Consider the following 18,134-nt stretch of genomic DNA (forward strand, 5'->3'; position numbering starts at 1 on the left):
TGTCTTGTAAAAAGTATGATAAGAAATACCGCCAAAATGACATGAAATAAGTGTTTTAGAGTCTCAAAATGTTCTGAAGAATTGCTGAGCACATTATTTGGAAAATTTTTGGGAAATGTGGATTGTTTCAACTCCCAATACTTTAGCTGCTGCTGACCATAACTCCAGAAATTATGTAAACTTCCATATATTTGATCGATTTACATGCGCTAGATGAAGTTTTTCTAATTCTTCTGTTTGACATGTAAGTTCGACCATTTAGGGCTACAATATTGCTGAAGACCGCAAACCAAAATTCACGAAACCCAAGTATGGTTTTTGAAGTCTCTATATGTACTTTCAGAAAATGTTCATTATAAGTTGTTTGCATTTTCAGTATTGCGTAGTGTTATCGAACATGTGCAGCTTAAGGGAAAAGCTTTGACATTTTTGTAGATGATTGCCTTCACGTCCCCTATTACTACGGTATAATAAATATAAATTCTGTGCCCATACTTTCTTTGATAAGTACCCTAACAGTGTAAGCAACTAAGAACGACGTTATGTTCGACCGGGCCGAACTTTTTATACCCTCCACCTCGAAATGTATTGAATTTAAATGGAAAATGTATTTCTTATCGTTAATGAAAGTACTAAGCTCTTCCACCAGGTCAAGGCGTATTCCTAGGAAAAGTGGAATATGCTAACTGAAGCCGGGACTATGAAGACGGTACTGCTATATGAAATCGTGCACTTACACTGACAATACGTTGCACAGTGTTACGACCGTGGCCAAAAATGATAAAAACTAAATACTTCGTTGAAAAAATTTATGGATGGGGAGTGATAGAAAACATATTAATTAAGAAGAATCTGAATTTTGGTACTGATACGTGAAGTAGTTTTTACTATATGAGTACTTAAATCCGACAATTTTAGTTAATACGTATTTTTGTGTTTTTTTTTTTTCTAAAATTAATAAATTATATTATGCGTTAATATTTAAAATTTAAAAGTGACGGTCGCTGCAAAAATGGTTCCTAAGTTCTCTTGGGATGTAATAAACTTGGCTGCACTTTTGTTTGCATGTAAATATTAATCATATGGTGTTTACATTTACCCAAACATGTATTACTAAGTTTATTAATTTTCTGAAGCAAATTTTAAATTGAGTGGAGTGGAAAAAAAATTGTAGAAAAGTGTATATCGATATTTTTTGCTGTATGAGTAGCAAAAAGTGAGTACTTTAAATATATAAAGGTCCCAGCTGCAGAGGTTTGCAGAAGAATGTGTCATTTCTCATTTTCAGCGACCATCTCACTGAGAGGATACCCCCTTTTTAACAAATCGTTTTGCGTTTTAGCGCGAAAACGAATGAACCGATCATCATATATTTTTGTGGGCTTATTGCGTACCTAATAATCTTGCTTTAAAACGAGAGAATTTTAAAAATATTAATTTTTAGAAAAAATTGTGAACAGCGAAAATCAAAATTCGATTTTTTACAAAAAATTAACTGTTTTTTGACCACTAATCGGCCAAAAAAAATGTTAAAGGAAATTTCTCATATATAAAGACAAGAGTTTGATATAATCAATATGCTCACAAACTATATGAAGACTAAACACCAAATTTCAGTCATATCGGGTGGATATTGAGGCCACAACACTCAAAATACCGAAAATGAGGAGGCACGGTTCTATGGGGGCTATAGGAAGACGAGGACCCAAAATCTTCAAAATACCGATAATCGGGAGGTACGGTTCTATGGGGGCTATATCAAAACGTGGACCTAAGCCCAAAATTCTCTGTTGGAATGTTTAATACCTCTGCCGAAGACTAACCACAAAATTTGAAGACTTGCGGTTGGTCATTGTGTCTAAAACATTCAAAATACCGAAAATCGGGAGGTACGGTTCTATGGGGGCTATATCAAAATGTGGACCGACCAACCCAATTTATTGTCCTGAAGATTGTAAGTCAATAATACGTACGTGTACCAAAATTGATGCACCTACGACAACTCCTTCTATTTTTGGCCACAGTTAATATGAACTCGCGACATTGTGCGTTGCAGGAATGTTTTATGTTCCCAAGGAAGACTACCCAGCTAGCATTTGGAAGACCGTTTTTTCAAAAATCTCATTGCGGAGTCTTTTTAGAGTTCTTTTGGTGATCAAAAACTGATTAAGTCGCTTGTATGATCAGAAAGGGACTCGAAAGTGACTCCCTGTAATGATTAAAAAGAGTTCAATTTAAAATACAACAACAAATGAGTAGCAATCACAAATAAATCATTGAGGCGTTTAAAATGTGACTATTTTTTCGTTATTTATTGTCACATTTTGATCTTCATGAAGATTGAAAAATGCTTAATCAAAAAAGGGTCATGCAGGTGTTTGAAAAGTGATTATAATTATGTATCTTCTGATCATATTTTAAACAGATAGGTGATTAAAAATTGATTGTTTTGTTTTATTTTTGTTTGGTTGTAAATAATTCTCATATACACTTTCTATAAAATTTTGATATAAATGTAACTTATAATATTCAGCGTATAGACAAACACAACACATGTTCAGGTTTTGCCAAGTGAAATGAAGAAGCAGTATACTAACCACCGCGCAACATAAAGGATATTTATAAGACATAACAAAGCAGAAACGACAACAAAACAAAGGAAAGAAGCAAAAAAGATTAAAAAGAAAATTCTTTGAATTTATTTCGTCTAATAAAATGACTCATAAATGACTCCCTAAAGACTCATAAATGATTATAAACATAACTCAAAAAAGACTCGAAAAAGAGTCCCACATTAATCAACAAATCACCAATAAATGATTGAAATACGACTCGAAAAAGACTTTATATACCATCAGAAAATGGGCAAAAATGACTCGAAACTAATGCAGAGGAAGACTCATTTGTGATTTGTTTAGAAGAGTCGCCTGAGGTTACGTTTTCCTCCCGACTAAGGAGTCATTTATGATCAGAATATGAGCTCATATTCCAGCTTTTTAATCGTGCAGTCGGATCAAAAAAGACTCGAATTTGATTGAAATTTTCAAAAAATACTGGCTGGGTATATATTAGGCCGGGGCGATTTGTATGGAAGGAAAAAAGTGTTATCGGGCGCCTGTAGTTTCTGATTCTTGGGATTGTACTGAGCAAAAAAGTCAACTAGACCATATGTCTACGGTGAAAATCGAGCCCCCGGATTTTGACTTGAAGTTTTTTTCAATGATTTTTGCATATTTTGGCATATAACAACCAAACCACTGAGATTTTCGATCCAACACAAAGACAACAATTGTAGCCAAGACAATAAGTAAGAACTCTCTAGTACATCGCAAAAGCATTGGAACGCTCCTTCAGGAAGTTATGGCCTCGAGAAGGTGCAAATTTTTCGGAAAATATCGATAAATGACACTGTGCTACAAAATGGGACTCAAAGTCAGTGGATGGAAAATTCTTTTTGGAGATGAAAGCCCTTGGTGAGTGTACTAAGAACCCAAAAGGAAATTTTCACCATAGGCCAAGTTTCCGAGATATTGCGTAATTAATGGTTCAATTTTGGCCCCTTAATATGTGAGAAAATAGCTTTATATCTCTCTAAAGCGTTATTGTAGCTTCATTTTGACATTACATATCTTCAGTCAAATTGGATGGTGAATCTTTTTGTAGAATAACTAACTAACTCAATTCCTTTCACGCCCTTTTCGTCTTTTATTTCTTGAACCGTAGTGAAAGTACCACAAGACGAGATTTTACAGCATCCAAATATTCTACAAAAATGTTGTTCAGAAGATTTTAGGTACGGTTCTCATTGATGACCAATCGATATTTCCCCGATTTCACGGTCCTTTTTGACATTTACCTGGTTTTTGTTCAGAAAACTATATGTTGTTTTTATGCATATTCGTTATTGGTCTGTGGTGCTTCTGAAATAATTACCATAAATAGCTCTAGTAATGACGGACACGTTAATAACAAATTTGATTGGAGGATAGATCCGGTTATCTAAATTTTTGAACCGGATATTCTGATATTGAAACCGATTTTAAGTAACCGATTAACCGTATATGTATATCGTTAGAAAGCTAATAAAATGGTGAATCAAATGACAGCAAGGAGCTGATTACAACTTTGTTGGTTCCGAAGCTAGAACAAAAAACCGCTAACTCAGAAGTTTGAACCACGTCAATAACCGTCCGTCCTTACCATTTTCATTTTTTCATAGCGAAAAATTTTAAAAATGTTCTATGTCTTATTATTGTTATTTCCCAAAGCCTGCAAGAAGCTACTGTTTTTTACTACGATAGCATTTTTCCCTCTATGTTATTGGAAAAAATAGTATAAGTTAGTAGATTCTTGCAGTACTGGAACAATCTTTAAATGAAAAATACACTGAATGTGAAATCGTTTAAAACAATACTTTCTTTTTAATTCATACCTTAGCTCTACCAATGTAATCACTAGGGCTATAACCAAAAAAATACCACCACATAGCCGTGTAGAGCATGGAAAACTATTGTGAAATACGGTGTCAATTTTTCTCTATCGCGAAAAAAGTTTCCGCACCAAATGCATGGAAGTTCAGAAATGCATTTTTTAATTTTATCTGTTATAACAACATATTTGCTTTTCATTAAAATTTTTATTTTTTTGCAATCTAATTTAAAATCATTTTCAAAGCGTTCTGGACCAATTTGATCTCAAATCGCGCCATTTCGGAGCATATTAAGAATTTTTGACACTATTGCAATTTTTGGTTTTTCTTTATAAACTCGTGAATTTTATGTTTATATTTTTTGTACCTATCGGACAAGAGAATTTGGGGTCATTTGCAACGAATTCGCGAAAGTTACAGGCTGTTTTTGTTGACCTTGCCTGTGAGAATTGTATTTGTTTTCTACAAAAAAACAACACCAGTACCATGTGGGGAATTTTGTCCTAATAATGAAAACGCGTTTCTAAGATCGATTCGATGAAAAAAGTTTCAGCACCGACCGCAATTACTAAAACCCTTTTGGTATTTTTTCTACTTATAATTTTAAATTTGCTTTGTTTGAATAAATATTTATAGACAAAAATACATTTCTCACAGGCAAAGTCATTAAAAACGGTCTGTAACTTTCGCGAATTTGTTGCAAATGACACCATATTCTCTTGTCCGATAGGTACAAAAAATATAAACATAAAATTCACGAGTTTATAAAGAAAAACCAAAAATTGCAATAGTGTCAAAAATTCTTAATATGCTCCGAAATGGCGCGATTTGAGATTAAATTGGTCCAGAAAGCTTTGATAATGATTTTAAATTAGATTACAAAAAAATAAAAATTTTAATGAAAAGCAAACATGTTGTTATAACAGATAAAATTCAAAAATGCATTACTGAATTTCAATGCATTTGGTGCGGAAACTTTTTTCGCGATAGAGAAAAAATTACACCTTATTTCATAATAGTTTTTCATGCTCTACACGGCTATGTGGTGGTATTTTCGATATCTGCAAAAAAGTGCAAAAAGTTATATCCCTAGTAATCACTTTATACTTTAAATGAATTTCTCATAATTTTCAAAATAAATATTGAACAAAACAAAAAACATTATATTTTTGGATAAAATGCAGGAAAAATAAGACATAGAACATTTTTAAAATTTTGCGCTATGAAAAAATGAAAATGGTAAGGACGGACGGTTTTTGACGTGGTTCAAACTTCTGAGTTAGCGTTTTTCTTTTGTTCTAGCTTCGGAACCAACAAAGTTGTAATCAGCTCCTTGCTGTCATTTGATTCACCATTTTATTAGCTTTCTAACGATATACATATACGGTTAATCGGTTACTTAAAATCGGTTTCAATATCAGAATATCCGGTTCAAAAATTTAGATAACCGGATCTATCCTCCAATCAAATTTGTTATTAACGTGTCCGTCATTACTAGAGCTATTTATGGTAATTATTTCAGAAGCACCACAGACCAATAACGAATATGCATAAAAACAACATATAGTTTTCTGAACAAAAACCAGGTAAATGTCAAAAAGGACCGTGAAATCGGGGAAATATCGATTGGTCATCAATGAGAACCGTACCTAAAATCTTCTGAACAACATTTTTGTAGAATATTTGGATGCTGTAAAATCTCGTCTTGTGGTACTTTCACTACGGTTCAAGAAATAAAAGACGAAAAGGGCGTGAAAGGAATTGAGTTAGAGGGATGAAATATTCTACAAAAAGATTCACCATCCAATTTGACTGAAGATATGTAATGTCAAAATGAAGCTACAATAACGCTTTAGAGAGATATAAAGCTATTTTCTCACATATTAAGGGGCCAAAATTGAACCATTAATTACGCAATATCTCGGAAACTTGACCTATGGTGAAAATTTCCTTTTGGGTTCTTAGTACACTCACCAAGGGCTTTCATCTTCAAAAAGAATTTTCCATCCACTGACTTTGAGTCCCATTTTGTAGCACAGTGTCATTTATCGATATTTTCCGAAAAATTTGCACCTTCTCGAGGCCATAACTTCCTGAAGGAGCGTTCCAATGCTTTTGCGATGTACTAGAGAGTTCTTACTTATTGTCTTGGCTACAATTGTTGTCTTTGTGTTGGATCAAAAATCTCAGTGGTTTGGTTGTTATATGCCAAAATATGCAAAAATCATTGAAAAAAAACTTCAAGTCAAAATCCGGGGGCTCGATTTTCACCGTAGACATATGGTCTAGTTGACTTTTTTGCTCAGTACAATCCCAAGAATCAGAAACTCCAGGCGCCCGAGATGATGTTCAAATCGCCCCACTCTAGTATATATACTAAATTTTACCCATTTCTGTAAGATAATGCGGCTAAAACACTAAAAATACCGTATATCAGGCGGCACCGTTCTATGGGGCTATATCAAAACGTGGACGTGTGCTGACAAATTGCTGGGAAACAGTTTTATAGCCCCATTTTTCGTTTTCCCGGAAACTTTAGCGAAACATTACTACGAGTAATAACTTTTAATGGAAAGGTCGCCGGTTGCTAAAATTTTGCAAAAATGTTTATTATATTAATGTGTAGTGTGTGACTTAATATGGGCAACATAGACCCGCGCACAGTGGTCCCACTTGTATGGGATTGTGCGAAAAAAAATATTTATAACCGTCGGATCAATCTGAGTTTTTTCAGTACAGTATAGTCTCGATAATCCGGACACTCGTTAATCCGGACAACGCGGTAATCCGGACACTAGAATTTTTTACCTCGATAATCCGGACATCAATATTTTTTCCTGTCTTGAGCATTAGATTTTTATTTATTTCATTGACGTTTTCGTTCTTAGCAATAGCAACTGGTGTATAAATAAGAAAAAATAACTTTTTCAAATTTTTTGGTCCACATCTCGTCTTTCTGGCTATAACCACTGTTGACTCAGTTATACAGTCAATATGGAATTACCTATTTGAATCTGTCGAATGAATGTCTACCCTTCAACCGTCGATGGATGACTATGATAAGCAACAGTATTCAACGTAGAGTTGAGTAGCCTAGTTCGCTTAAAAATCGATGTTGGGTATTCCTTTCCTCTAAAGGAATTAGTTTATTAGGCCTCCGATTAGTGAGAAAGTCCCTTAGAACTGTGCAATGTATTCCAATGACATTTTACCTAGAAATGTTTAAAACATTTTAAGCGTTGGGATTAATAGCAAAGTTTTAAGATTTAGATTTTTTAGATTCTGTAAGGCAATTTTTTGAGTTACCGACAAAAATCGGTAGAATTAAAAAGAAAAATGATGAATGAAAAGTTAAAATAAATGGTCTGTTCCAGAACTGCAAGAATCTACTAATTTTTACTATTTTTTCCGTTAACATTAAGGAAAAATTGTTATCGTAGTAACAAGTGGTACATTCATGCAGGTTCTGGAACAGTCATAACATTTGAAAGCACTCTTGGTATAGGCAGAACTTAACTACCACTTTTTTGGTTGCCAACTTACTGAAAAATATCATTAATTACCGAAATTATAAGCAATTTAATTTTACCTATTTTTTTCGGCAACGCAAAAAATGAGTTGGAGAATCGCACTTCTTGTAAAGAAATTTCAATAAATTATTTATAAACGTATGGAATCCTTTTATTTTCAATCTTTGATATACAAAATCACCGGCAACTACGGATTGTTGTATTGTATTCTTGTAATTGTGCGACCAATATATTTAAATTCCATTGTCTTATTCGAAGGCTGTAACATATACATACATATCGTCACCATAAATGCCCGAAGACGTAACCCACAAAACCAAAACTTTACAGGAGAAGCAAAAAATGTTATAAAATTTAAAACTGTTTTACGGAATATTAATCTTATGAAGGCGGGTATATGGGATATTATCGATCATATACGAAGCGGAATTAGTACTGAAACCAAAACCGCTGAATTGCTTAGTTTTGAAATCCTCCATTGCAACAAAATCTGCAATATTATCCCATTTTCCGAAATGCCATTTCTTGAATAGGATCGCTGTTTTTGAACGTAGAAGCTTGAAATTTTGCCAGAGCATGTATTTTAGCTTTATGTATCAGATTACCTCAAAAAACGAATTTCATGTCGGTTATGTCTTCGGGCATTTATGGTGACGATATATTAAACAATACCCTTTTTCGGTTTCGACGACGAGATAAAATCAGTTGCTGATGTTCGTAGAAATGGCTAAAATATGTATATTCCAAATATGAATTTTGAAGTTATATCTCAAGTCGTAAGAGGCTCTTGTCCCATGGACACCGAAAATCAATATGTGTACATGGGCTACAAAGTTTATATCCTTAAAAAAACTATGAATAATATACACCAATTATAGAGAAGTTTTCGACAACCTGTATATTGGAAATGTCACCTAAATTACGCTGGAGGAGTAAAATTAAGAAGTAAATTTTGTAGCAAGGAAAGCTGCTTAAGGAAATTTGCTTAAAATGAATTCGTTTACCTTAGATGTTAGGTTATTATCTAGTATATGTCCGATATTAATGATTTTAACTAACAAAATTATGTATTTTTGTGACTACTCGGTAATCCGGACAATTCGATAATCCGGACATCGCCGAAGCATGTGGTGTCCGGATTATCGAGACTATAATGTATATGCTAAAAATAAGTAAAAAATACGTTAACCAAAAATCATCAATATGGGTCCAGTTTATCCTATAGCCCCCATGTAGCGGTACAACCCGATTTCAGGTATTTTGAAGTTTTATCTACATCTTCGACCCTAATTGGCTATACTTTGGTATTTGGGGTTCTCAATGGTCAAAAACCTTCTGCGCCAAAAATTGTGGTCTTGGGTCCAGGTTTCGTTATAGCTCTCATATTACGATACCTCCCGATTTCTGGTATTTTGACGATTTTATCAACATTTTCGGCCAGCATTGGTTGCAATTTGCCATTTGGAGTTCCCAATAATCAACAACCTTCTGAGCCAAAATTGGAGGTCTTAGGTCCAGGTTTCGGTATAGCCCTCATATTACGGCACCTCCCTAATTCAGTTATTTTGAGGTTTTTATCTACATTTTCGGTTCGAATTGGTTGTAATTTGCTATTTGGAGTTCTTTGTGGTCAAAAAACGTCTCCGACTGGTATCGTGGACAGAAAAGGAAACTAATTATTCCAGTTGAGGTCAGAATATTTTATGGTACAATTATGTTCTGTGCGACCGAACTTTCCATTTGTACTTGTTTTTCATATTATATGTAGCATCATACATATATCAAAAATATACAAATGTAAAAAATGCACTCATAAGTAGATCCCAAAACAAAAATGTCTAAATCTTTAAAGAAAAAGCCAAAACAAATAATAAAAACACAAAACAAAGAAGAAACTGAGAATACAATAATACGGCATATTCACTGAAACGAACGAGTCATCGTCAGTATTTTTAATTTTTTGTAAACTTGACACTATTTCGAACATTCTTCAAAAAATTTGGTGAGTAGCGAATGATGGCGAAGTTAATAAAACTCAACTTAAATTTTTAGGACTTGGAAAAAATCCACAAACAAGTATTATAAAAATGTGATTTCCAGAACATTTTATGCGAATAATTTGTACAAATTTTTATGTAAAAGTAATAAGAAAACCTTGTACAAAAATTTCCATTTCCAAAAAAAATAATTTTATCCTTTCAATTTTGAGTTACTTGATTTGTAAGAAGTCACAACTTTACTGATGTTTTTAAAGTTTTTAAGAGATCATACGTAAATGTCAACTTCTTCTGTTTTGTTTTGTTAAATACCGTTATAAATTACAAAAACAGTGCTGGAATATTAAAATATAGGTCTGTCTGGTTACCCTAAAATTTTTACAATTGTTGCTGGAAGTCGTCTGATAACACAAAAAACCAGCAAAAGAGAGCAATTCGAGAGAGACATTTTGACAGTTCTTTCACTGAGATTTTGCAAAGCTTGCTGGACAAATTTCTTCTAGCAAACATTTGCAACTCTTCTTCTTCCTGAAAACAATAAATCAATCATCTGTTTTTAATTTTTCGTTGATTTATGTTTGTGAAAATGAAAAACAATTTTATTGTGGAATTAGCAGAGCCTAATTGTATTGTGTTTCAAAGAACAAATTTGCAAACTAAGAGTATTTTACAGAAACCACCAGTGGATGGTCGTGCACACCATTGGTTTAGAGACAATTTGCTGAATTGTCGTAGAGATTTGCTAATATCGATTTTTGTCGCAGGTTGGGACCAGCGAGCCGCGGTTTTCTGTAGCGCTAATGTAACGGCGACGGCCATTTTTACATTTTACATGCATTTTTCAACTTATTTTGCTGCAAATTGGTATATTGCGTTTTCAGCGGATAGAAAACCTGTGTACAAAATATTTTCAATATAGGGCCGCGTTTTGGTATAGCCCCCATTGAACGGTACCGGCCAATATGACATATTTTAAAGCGTCTGGGCACATTTTCTAACGTATTTGGTTGTATTTTGGAATTTTATGTTCTTCTAAGTAAGAAAACTCTGTGCGAAATATCAGAAACGTAAGTACACGTTTTGGAGAGAGAAAAAACAACTTAAAATCAAGAAAAACGATGTTGAATCAAGATGAAACGTTATTGAAAGTCCAGTAACGTAGGAAATTCTTATTTCAACATTGAACAATGTTGATTTTAAAACTCAAAATTAGCATTGTTCGTTGTTGAATTAATATTGAATCCATGTTGATTTTATATTGAATTCTCTTTGAATTAACATTGAATTCTTCTTGAATCAATGTGAAAATGTTGTTAATTTAAGGTAGTTAATTTTATAATTAACATTGAAACAATGTTAAATTAATAATGAAACCATTTTAAAACGAGGTTGTTCAACTTTGATTTTATAGTATTAATACATTTATTACAAAAATATAATTTATTACAAAAATCATTCTACATACATATGGTAAATTTCAAATTTCCTTTATAATTACATAGAAAAAAAATTAAAAACTTTTTTGGCGAGCACATCCGCCATTTTTAGTACATGGGTTACGAAAAAATCGTGGTTTCAAATCTGTTCGCGTTCACAAAATTGGATGCTGCACTTAAAAGTTATATGCGGTTTTACTCTTTTGTAAAGAAAAAATATTTAAAAATTCCTATTGTGTTGTAATAAGAAAATGTATATATAAATCGTTAGCAGCATTTGATATCTATCCGTAGATGCTAAAATAGTTGCTAAATTTATTTTTATTTTCGCGGAAAATCAAGAAATATTGAAGAAATCTTGGAATAAATTTTATTTATTCTAAATCAGAGTCCAAAAAATTTTTTTGCCCATCATTTTCTTTTAAAAATCGTTCATGGTTCCTCTTCTTTACATTGATTGTTTTGTGTGTGTCAGTTTGTGCTGCTTGCGTTAACGCAGCTTGTGTGAGTTTGTTGTGTGCATAGAAATGGTTTTCTGAACGTGGTGTGGTTTTGAATATGAACGAACGAAGCTAAAAGAACGAGATGAACGATATGAGCTAACTGAATCATTTATTGTTTTGTGTGTGCAAATTTGTGATGCTTGCCCTAACGCAGCTTGTGTAAGTAGATTTTGTGTGTAAAACTAATTATGGTGGTTCTGGTGCTATTTTGTGAGCAGCAATGTCTTGGCCATCAGGGATCTAAATGAACGACATAAACGAATGTGCTGAATACGGATCCGTTCATTCTTTTCATGGAATCGTTCCTTTGAGCCGGTTCGTTCATGAACGACACAACTCTATCAGAATGTCCTTCTACTAGCAAGAATGGTTGCACAGTTAGTCCAGCGGAGTAGCATTTTGCTATGAGTTCTTCAATTGTGTTCTCGTAATCGCTGATGCATAATAAACGTACTGCGAAACTTTTCTGTGCATCTGCAATTGTAGGTTCAATTTTTGATGATAGTTTCTTCAACAATTATGTTGATTAGTTCATCCCGATTAGAATTGTGGAAACTTTGTTTTGTAGCATAAACTTCCAATAACGATCTTCCCTTCGATGTTTCTTCCAATAAGGTCGCCAAGTCCTAAATAACACAAAAATACACCAGCAAAATAGATAATACATTAAAATTTGTTTTTATTTTACTTACTTTTTGGAGACAGCCATTCCAACGTGATACTTCAACTACAGGGGATGCCACTGAAGATGTGCTGCTGCTGTTTTGAACCCATTTTCGGACTTCAGCGAGTCTGTGTCGTCTTCTATTCCGAACTGGAAATTAATAAAAACAATAAATTAGTCAACTTTTTGAAAAGTTTATTTTGAGAAACAAAACCTACCATTTATTTTCTCCATGCGAAGACTTTGCTGCGGGACTTTGCACGGGCTCCTATGGCTGGAATAGCCTCCTTTATATCCTCCCTGTCTAACTACTGCAAGCTATCAAAAGTAACCTTGGCAGCTACCCAGGAATATTAAAGCTTGAGTCTGTACGATGATACAAATCATAATTACCTTTTAAATAAGGGAAAACTTAGGACAATCCGGCCTCTTCCAGCCACTCGACCAATTTTTTGGTGTCTTCATCTTCCGTTGTTTTCGCAGAATTTGTTTGGTTGCATTCGGGTTTTTCCACAAAACTTACAGCGGCTTCAGTACATATGCTTTGCACATACATTTTGCGAGACAACCATGTTTTCAGACACTAATGTCTCATTATTTGTAGTTTCAGCATCTAAAATTGTCACAACTTCTCCACTTTCTGTGTACAATACACGATTAACTAAGTTTAATTTCACTGACATTTTTCTAAGCGTCCACAAAACACGATTTTCACGAACCACTGAAAAAAATCAACTAAGAGCAGTTATTTAAAATGTTGCCTTGTTGATTTAACAATGTACATTCTTAATTTAAGGTGTATTTCATGTTGATTCAAAGAAATCCACGAAATAAATAGAAACAATCTTAATTTAATATTGTTCAACTTAAATTTCAACTTAAAATAACATTTTTCAACTTTAAATCAATGTTATTTCATTATAATTCAAGAAATAAGTGGAAACAATATTGTTTTAAAATTGAAAATCATTAATTTGAAGTATTTCAGTGTTATTTCTCTGTTACATTGAACATTATAGATTTAAGAATGCTCGATCTTATTTTTAAGTTGCAACTTTTCCCTGAGTGTATTTATATATGTTTGGTATATATGGTATGGCGGTTCCCCCATTTGAGATATTTTAAATGTTAAAGAGAGAAAAAGAGAGAAACTTTAGCCAATAAAAAACTTCCTCACAAAAGAATTGTCAAAATATGTCTATTTTTGATTGTAGCCCTCAACCCTGGCATTGAAATATTCCTCATAAATTATTTAAAAATCCGCTTTTAAAGTCCTTGAAATATTCCTCAACAATTATTTAAAAGATCCACGTTTAAAGGCCTTGAATTATTCTTAAACAAGTAATAAAGTATCAGTCCGCTTTGCCGACAGAGATATACCCTCAGCCTATGTGAATTGAAACTTTAATCTGCGGACAGATCGAATGTATTTGGGGTCAGAATTTTGTGGCTCTTTTTGGAAATATGAACTTGCCGACAAAAATGTGGATTAGGATTAAAGTTCACAAGTTTTGCGGAGGAGGTACTTAAAGGAATCTTATTTTGAGAGTTATATTTTTTTATATATGTCGCGCCCAGTAGTCATTTTAGTGGGTCATTGTATATCATTTGGACCAGTAAGTCAGGAAGCATGGACTTGTCCACAGAAAACATAATATGCCCATCTTCATGCTCTCCAGCCACCACATATGGTGCCGTAGGATGGACTTGCCCTGAAAAAAACTTTTTAGCAACTTGCATTCGCTGAAGTTTCTTCAACAAAAATCAAAGTGATCCGAGAGCGGGTCTTAAAGTGAACGTTTCCAAATTTTTGTCTGGAAGGTACCCGAAGGAGTGGACAAATATAGTCCATATTCGAACCTGATCTATATCTGGTAGATATATTAGGATGTGTCAAATCGGTCACACCCTTCAAGAGTTTTCGTGCGCACAATTTTTCCGAACATATTTGAACTTTTGTGGGGTAGGTACCTGAAGGAGGGGGCTGATATGGCATATCTTCGAACTTAAACTATGTTTGGACAAAATATTATGAAGGCTAAAATTTGGCCCGAATCAGCAGATCAGTTCGAGATTTGTCCTGCGCTCTAACCACTACACACGGTGTCATTGGGTTTTTTTTCAACTTTCAGACTATTTTCTCAGGAAGTATGGACTTGCCCTTGATGAAACTTGTACCGTCAAATTGGCGGACAGTGAATACAAGTTTTTACTACAAAAATCAACGCGATTCGATAGCTGGTCCTAAACTAAACTTTCCGAAATTTTGTGTGGGAGGTAACCGAAGGCGTGGACAGATTGAGTACATATTAGAACCTAATCTAAGTCTGGTAGAAATTTAACGATGTGCAAAGTATGGCCCAAATCGGTTATTCCCTTCAACAGTTATCGTGCGCACAAATTTTCCGAACATTTTCGAACTTTTGTGGGGGAGGTACCGGAAGGAGTGGACCGATATAACCCATTTTCGAACTTAAACTAAGTTTGGACAAAATATTACGAAAGCCAGATTTTAGACTGAATCTGTTGATCCGTTCGAGAGTTATCGTGCGCACCAGCCAGCCAGCCAGATAGACACACGGACAGACGGACGGACATTGCTAAATCGACTCCATATTGTCTGACACGGATTCCGTCCAAACATACTTGGGATCTAAAACCATTATTTCGATGAGGCACATTTTGCCCGTATGAAAATGTATATGGTAAATTTCAAATTTCCTTTTCAATACCATTGAAAAGAAAGTTAAAATGTTGTTTGCAAGCACATCGGCGATTTTTGGTACTTAGGTTAAGAAAAAAATTGTGGTTTCAAATATGTTCGCGTTCACAAAATTAATTGCTGCACCCAAAAGTTATAGGGGGTTTTGTTCCCTTATAAAGAAAAAATATTTAAAAATTCCCTTTGGGTTTTAATAAGAAATATATGTATAAATCGTTAACAGAATGTTTAATCTATCCACTGATGTTAAAATATTTCTAAATTTGTTTTTATTTTCGTGGAAAATCGAAATTGTAACTCAGAGTCAGGGGTACCCGTACGACAGTTGTAAATTTTAAAACCAAAAAATAGGGTTTTTCAGAAAATTTACGCACCAAATTTTCGCCTTTGGACTCCTATTACTAGGAAACTGTACGGAACACACTCATAAGATATACATCGAACGACGTGGAATCGCGAGTTATACAATCCTATAACTAGTTTGGATTTTTATCTAGTTGCACCCTCTAATTATAAGAAAAATTCGAAAAACACTGAAATCAAAACTTCAAAATGTCAGCATCGATTTCAGGGGGATGCAGTGTATACATATATCGGAAAGTCTTATACTAGAACCATGTTGCCCTAGGGGTATTCTTTAGTTCTTTCTTTGAGCACGGGTTTGAATTTTGCGTGGCTTGGCCAGAAAAGAAGAAAGAACACCAAAAAACTTGTTTACTTCAACACATTTTTCCCATTTTTTTTATATGTATTACCACCAACGCAGCTTCCACGAAAATTATTTGTTATGGTCCATATTATGAGATCGTGGCTAAAGCACTTCAATTAGAATAAATATATTCATATTTTATAAAATGTATTAACAGTTCGCGACTTATTAAATGGTGAACCTCAACTTCAACGATTGTAAAACTTTTTTGAATATTACTGTTTCTTTACAAACCTTTTTAATGTTCCAATTTTCCTTTTTTTCACAAATGATAAGATTTTTGTTTTTCGTTTTAATATTTGTACAAAGTATAGTGAGAGGTTTTATTTGTAATTCAATGTGGTTTGTGTGTGTATGTACAATTCAATTTTGATGCTGCTTGTAGATTAGGTTTTAATTAGTGAAATTTTATAGTGCAATCGATTCAATTCAGGTTAGGTTCTTTTTTATATATAAATTTGTGGGGGATGCAATATATTTCGTGCAATATTAGATTTTAAGTAGATATAAATTTTTTAGGTAGGTTTAGATTTTAGATAGATTTAGGTTTAAATAGATTTAAGTTTTGCATAGTTTTAGGTTTTAAATATGTTTAAGTTATGTGCAATTTAGGATAGTTTTCACCTTTGATTGGTCTGTACAAAATGTGTTGTGATTTTAAGTAAATATTTTTAACTTTTGTAATCTTTGTTTTTGTGTGAAATTTCGTGTTATATGTACAAAAAAGTTAAACAATTTTATGTTTTGTGTTTAACAAAATGTGAATGCTTCTTGTGTTTAATTTCTAGTTTGTACTTGTGATTCTTTTATATTCTTTTAACAATATGTATGTGACTTGTGCAGTTGTAACAAATTGTGTAACTTGTGTTCACTGTGAGAGTAACGTGCGCTTGTAATACCGGTGAGAAACTGAACTCCCTTTGCTGCCTTGATCGCTTTTAAAGCATAACTATATTTTCTAATGCTATTGGAAGGCAGCAAAGGGAATAGACTAGCAGTTGCATGAATATGTAAATATCTTATATATATAAATGAGCTTGGTGATAAGTGATTGACTGACTGACTGACTCATCATCAACGCCCAGCCAAAACGGCTAAAGCTAGGAGCTTGAAATTATACCAGTGGGTCACTGTTGATGCAAATGTGCGAGATAACGCCGGGTTTTAGAAAATTCGTCCTGGAACCACAAAAAATAACAACAACAAAAATCCTTATTTTTCATTACTATTACGTACTTATTCACTTAGTTGGCCCTCTGCAAGACATGTGTCAAATTAACAATGCTATAACTTCTTGATATCGTAAGAGATCACACATAATTTCAAATTTTGTAGTTTACTTCTAGGCGCACTTATTTTATCGTAAACCACTAAATAATAGAAAGACAAGACATTTGTTATCTTCCATTGCAACAGATGTCGCAGTTGGTGATAATGGTGTATAAACATCAATTACGCAAATGAACAAATGAGTTGCTGTTGAAGACAACATTAGGGGAATAAATTCAGAAATCGGCCAGAAATAACAATAACTAAAAACTGTATGGACCTGACTTTTTGGTAATAACTAAATGTTTGCAAATCAATGAAAGTGCAATAGAATTGTGCATATTACCACGATTTATTTGCAATTAAGAATTTTATCATATATGGAGATGTACAGTCATAACTATTCAATTTTCAATTTCAAAATCTGTAATTTGAAGAAATCGCTAAATAATTAATGAAATCAATAATAGGCCCCAGGAATATAGGAATATAGGAATTTGGTATGGAAATCAAGGTTGGGAAGTGGTGCTTCTAAAAGGAAATGGTTTGGAAAATTACCAATCATGTGTACGAAAAGTACTAAATGGTACTAAATTTAGTACAATTTAGATTTGGGTGAACGTAAAGAGCTGGAAACCTGAAATTTGGAATTAAGGTTACTGTTGTAGTGTAGGATTGAGATATGAGGGTAGTTTTGGAAATTCGTGCTTATGTGTACGAAAAGTACTAAATAGTACTAAATTTGGTACAATAGGGATTTGGGTGAACGGATAGAGCTGGAATCCTGAAATTTGGAATTGAGATTACTGTTGGAGTGTAGGATTGAAGAACTTTTGGAAATTCGTACTTATGTGTATGAAAAGTACTAAATGGTA

This window comes from Musca autumnalis, unplaced genomic scaffold, assembly GCF_047663935.1.
Source record: "Musca autumnalis isolate F117 unplaced genomic scaffold, ASM4766393v1 scaffold_4, whole genome shotgun sequence".
Taxonomy (NCBI): Eukaryota; Metazoa; Arthropoda; class Insecta; order Diptera; family Muscidae; genus Musca; species Musca autumnalis.